This window comes from Acinonyx jubatus, chromosome B3 (assembly GCF_027475565.1).
Source record: "Acinonyx jubatus isolate Ajub_Pintada_27869175 chromosome B3, VMU_Ajub_asm_v1.0, whole genome shotgun sequence".
NCBI lineage: Eukaryota > Metazoa > Chordata > Mammalia > Carnivora > Felidae > Acinonyx > Acinonyx jubatus.
Genome location: NC_069386.1, coordinates 21,106,002 through 21,112,001, shown reverse-complemented (window position 1 = coordinate 21,112,001; position 6,000 = coordinate 21,106,002).

Genomic DNA, 6,000 nt, shown 5'->3' with positions numbered 1-6,000 from the left:
AAATTGTAATCATCAGATCAGAATCCCTGAACTGGGCTGAATTTGTCAAAAAAGTACTGGTATACCATTGCATGGGTGATGGGGCTTTGAAATCTAAGAAATGATAACAATTATTTAATAAATAAAGCCACTGCTACATCAAGACTGTTTAATCCATCCTACTGCATGTGTTACTTAACCCAGTGCTTAACCCATTACAATTTACTTCATTCCTTAACCGTGTGTGTGTGTATGTGTGTGTGTGTGTGTGTGTGTGTGTGTGTGTGTGTGTGTCTATGCCAAGAAAACTTTCAGCCCTTTGCCACATTCTAGAAAAAAAAAAGTCTTCTCACAGTAAGCTGGAGAACCTACGACAGCTCAACAGAGTGGGTCTGAAGAAGGCAAAGCTTATGTTTGGAATTCTCCACCTCTCCATTCATTACAAATCCCCCACCCCTGCCTTTTCTGAGGTCTCTCCTACCTTGCCTCAGGTATGGGGCCAAGTCCAGGCCCATAAATCTCATGAGATTTGTGACTCTGACTCCTGTAGAGGTGTTGGCTGAAAGGGATGTGATATTTGTCTTTAAATATTTGTCTTACAGACACAAGGAAGTACATTCTTCTTTTTTTATTATTAACATTTATTTATTTTTTGAGAGACAGAGAAGGACAGAGCACGAGCAGGGGAGGTGCAGAATCGGAAGCAGGCTCCAGCCTCTGAGCTGTCAGCACAGAGCCTGATGCAGGGCTCAAACCCACGAACCGTGAGATCGTGACCCAAGCTGAATTCGGTTGCTTAATCGACTGAGCCACCGAGGTGCCCCCAAGGAAGTACATTTTAATGGTGAAATCTCACTACCTGTGGCAGGCACCTTTCTCAAACACCTGAAATCAAACCATATTGCTATTTACATGTTCTACCAACTTAGTACAGCTCAAATATTGAGGGCCCCTTATGTAGGGCACCGTGCAAGCCTATTTATTATATTATTATTACACAGTCATTCTAATTTTGCTAAATACAGGGAACTGAATGTTAGGAACTAATTTCCAATCTGATCAAATCTAGCAATATCTGTGGGTGATGGGCATTGAGGACGGCACCTGTTGGGATGAGCACTGGGTGTTGTATGGAAACCAATTTGACAATAAATTATATTTAATAAAAAATCTAGCAATATCTAAGGCAATTAAAATAGGAACATGTGTATGTTCAAAACATTTAATATAAAACTGTCTTAGTAAATAAATTAGGAGTGTATTTCTGCTCTATGTAAAACACAGTAAGAAATGTACTAAGAAGGCTTTATTTCTATATCCTATAAATTCTGGCACACGCATAAAAGTTATATTTGTATAAGCTTAAAGTAAGCTCATTTTTTACTTTGATCAAGAGGAGTAAAGAATTGAACTCATATAAGGGGTTCTCTCCTTTGAGACTGTACAATTGCTTATTTTCTGAATATATACATTTATTACCAGGAGGCTCCTATAGGTTTACACAATTTAGATTTCAAAATTTTTAAATTTAACTCTTAGCATTGTCTTAGAGTTATTCCATATCAAAAATGCATTTTGGGGTTGCCTGGCTGGCTCAGTCAATAGAGCATGTAACTCTTGACCCCAGGATCATGAATTCAAGCCCCATGTCGGGCATAGAGCTTACACACACACACACACACACAGAGCTAGAAAAATGCATTTTGCTGAATATATATTGGAAATAAAGACAAATGAAGTCATCACCCTACTATCTCCAACATAAAAAGGACTATTTTATAGAAATGTTTATTATAAAATAAAAGACACAGGAAATCACACATAACAAATATATGACTTAATTATTTTAAGATGAGCATCTTTATTTTTTTAATTTTTTAATGTTTATTTATTTTTGAGAGATACAGAGTGTGAGTGGGGTGGGGCAGAGAGAGGGAAACACAGAATCTGAAGCAGGATCCAGGCTCCAAGCTGCCAGCACAGAGCCTGACGCAGGTCTTGAACTCATGAGCTGCAAGATCATGACCTGAGCCGAAGTCGGATGCTTAACCAACTGAGCCACCTAGGCGCCCCAAGATGAGCACTTTTATAATCACCACCCATATTAATAGAATTTCCAGCTGCTCCAAAGTTTCACAAGTTGCAATCTCAACCACCTTCTTCCCCACAAAAGTGACCATTCTCTATTTATAGTAGCCACTTCCTTGTAAAAAAAAAAAAAAAAAAAAAAAAAAAAAGATGATTCTGAAACTAGGTGGCTTAAAACACCTGTTTTATTATGCTCACAGATGTTGTAGGTCAGAAATTCAGATACGGCACAGATGAATGCCCCGATTTGTAGTATTTGCTCACTTCTGTGGGGCAAATATTCCTACCATGACTAATTTCAAGCTACCCATGTGACATCACTGAATGTGGAGTTGGGAAAAGATACTAACAATTGGCTCTGCAAACTAGTGCAAATGGGCTACAGCATTCCAGTTTCTATTTCACAGTGTTTGAACTGGGAAGACTCAGTGCCTGGAGGTGATTCAACCTCTTAAGGCTGACGTCATCTAGAAGCATCTTCCCTCATGTGTCTGGGGGTGGATCCTGTTTGTCAGCTGGGATCTGAAGCTCAGCTTGAACTGTCCACCAGAGGACCTATGTATGGCCTCTCCATGTGGCCTGGGTTTTCTCACAGCATGGCAGCCTCATAAAAATCATGTTTCTTACAAAGTAGTTCAGGGCTCCCAAAGTGAGTGTCCCCATGAGCAAGGAGGAAATGTCATTGTTTTTTATAACCTAGCCTCAGAAGTCATGCAGAGTCACTTCCATTGACTTTTTTTTTTTTTTTTTTTTTTGGTTACAGGTGAGTCACTAAGGCCAGTCCAGATTCAAAGGGAGGGCTCCCAAATGGGAGGAGTGTTTAAAATTTTGTAGGCATGCTTTAAAATCTCCACACTTGCATTTCATTATAGCTTCATCACCTGAATGTCCTTTAGTGCTATAGTTGAGTCTTGCTCTCTTTTTTTTTTTCACTTTCCAAATCTCCCCCATCCCTTTCTCTTCTTTACAATCTACCTGTTGAAGAACATGGGCCATTTGTCTTGCAAAGTTTCCTGCAATCTGAATTTTACTGGTTGAATATTCATATGCAGTTTGACACATTTCATTGCTTCTGCAAGTTGGCAGAATTCAGAGCTTACTCAGGCTCAGATTCAATTCTTTTAGCAAGGCTATTTGGGTGGTGTCACTTCCTTCCTCATGAGGCACATATGTCTATTTGCCTCTCTTTTGGAGATGTCTGTGGCTGTTGATGCTGCCTAGATCCCTAATTCATAGCAAGGTGAAAATCATAATAATCTGCCCTATATCTTTTTCTTTTATTAGTTAGAATACTTCATGAAGAAATGATTCCTTTCACCTGCTATTTGGTTTCACGGTAGTATGGTCCATACCATACAGCAAGGACAATGATTGATTTTTCCCATTTATTTGTCAGTTATTAGGATATTGAATTGATTCCCTATCATCCTCTAATGGTGACCAGTAGATTGAAATATGTGTATATATATGTGTGTGTGCATAACCACATCATTACCTCATGGATTTTAACATATCTATGTGTTTCAATCCCTTGCAATTACCATATTCTCACATTTTCTTTCCTTGAGTACATTAAATACGTTGCTCCATTTTCTTCTGGAATAAAGCATTGCTGCCAAGAAGTCTAAGGATTATCTAATTCTTTTTCATTTAAAAATCACTTGCTCTTTTTGTCCAGATACCCAAGGAAATTTGCATTGTTTTTCCTTTAAAATCCACTAGTTTTACAAGAACGTGTCTTAGTTTTGATAATTCTAAGTCAATTTTCTCAGGTGCAGTGTGTTCTCTCAGTGCATAGTTTCAAATACATTTTTTTTTTAATTTCAAGGAGGTTTTCTTAAAGCCTAGTTTGTAGTATTTGTTCTGTTTCCTAATCCCTGCCTCCTTTCCCCCCCACCTCCCCAGGTACTCCTATTACCTGTATGCTGGATCTCCTTTGCTTATCTTCAATGTTTGCCACCTTATCTCTGATCTTTTTAAATTCCATCTTCATTGATTTTTAAAATCTTCCTCCTGGGGCGCCTGGGTGGCTCAGTCAGTTAAGCGTCCAACTCTTGATTTTGGCTCAGGTCATGATCTCACAGTTCATGAGATCAGGCCACCACATGGGGCTCTGTGCTGACAGTGCAGAGCCTGCTTGGGATTCTCTCTCTCCCACTCTCTCTGCCCCTCCCCTGCTCACATGCATACATGCTATCATTGTCTCTTTCTCTCAAAATAAACACTTAAAAAATAAAATAAAATGTTCCTCCATTTCATCTTCCACTTCTCTTAATGTACTTACTGTAATCATATGTACTTACTTTTTATTTTTTTAATTTTTTTCAATATATGAAATTTATTGTCAAATTGGTTTCCATACAACACCCAGTGCTCATCCCAAAAGGTGCCCTCCTCAATACCCATCCCCCACCCTCCCCTCCCTCCCACCTCCCATCAACCCTCAGTTTGTTCTCAGTTTGTACTTACTAACTCTTGAGTGTATTTTAGTCTTCATTTCCAAAGTAATTTTTTTATTTCTAATTCATTCTGAGTTTGTTCATTTCATTTTGATTGTTTCTAACTCCAATTTATATGGTTAGTTCATGTCTCATATCATTTTCTTAGCATCTTTTAAGGGGGGTGCTTAAAAGTTGACCTTTCCTGTGGGTATATCTTTCTGGTCTGCTTTTATTGTGTATAGAAGTGCTATTCTGTTCTTATTCTCTTTTTCACTACAGTAGTCTTCTATAGGATTTGACTTCCTTACTTTCCTATTGCTTATTTTTACGTGAAATGGGTTTTCTTGAACTTTTTGAACAAAGCAGTTTCCAGGATAGCTTGTCTTGCTTCACAGAAAATCTTTTCTGTTTTCACAGTGTGGTCTTAAAATTTTTAAAGTCAGCTTACTTTTGGAGACTTTCTGGTCCTTCATTTTTTTCAGACCTTCTCTTCTCTTTGTCTCTATCTGGTTCACTTTTGTTTCCATGCCCAGCAGTTTGTCCTCAGTGTGGGTCCTTTCCTAAGGAAGTGCTGGTAGGTCAGTTTCAAGAGTTCCTACAGCTATATTGTTCCAATCTCTTCAGACCTTACCATGAGACCCCTGCACTCTCATGATGTTGGAGAGAACAAACACCCCTTCATTCTCAACTTGACTGGCTGGGCCTTCCAGTGAATACCTTTTAGCTATTTTGGAATTCTCCAGATGCCTCACTGATTCCCTTTGCTGATACCATAAAGATCTTGTGACTGCTATTGCTTTGTTCTCACTTACCTGCATACTGGAGATCATGAGAATATTGTTTCATTTAGATTGGTTGTAGATGTCATCCATGGGTTTGTTTTTGTTTTAGAGTTTCTTTGTCTTTTTTTATGTGGAGACCAAGCAATAATGCCGCTATCATTTCCCCCAGAATCTCCCCTCAAGAAACAGATTGTTTAAACCACTTAATAGTCATCTTAAAGGCCCACGTACCCAGGCAATGGGAGAGTTTTGTAGACATTATGCATAACCATGTCTTCCCTTTTTCCACTGCTACCACCATCACCTTCTTTTATCTGAACTATTCTAATAGTTGCCAGCTAGTCTCTCAGTTTCTACCATGCTGTACTCCCACAGCAATGGGAGTGATTATTTTTAAAATGTCAGCCAGAATTATGTCATTCTTAGCTTAAAATATTGCAAAAGGTTTTCTCAGCTTTCAGGCCCTATGAGATCTGGCCTGTTCTTTCTCTCTGACTTTCCTCTCCCAGTGGAGTAGGGATGCATCAGCTGCACTGGCCTCAAACATACCAGTCACCCTCTCACCTCAGGACATTTGCGCTGCTCTCCCCTCTGTCCCCAAGCTCTTCCTCCTGATTTCTACCTGGCTTACTCCTTCACTTCTTTGGTCACTCTCTGCTCAAGTGTCATCTTGCCCATGACCACACCTCACCTACCATCACAAACTAGAA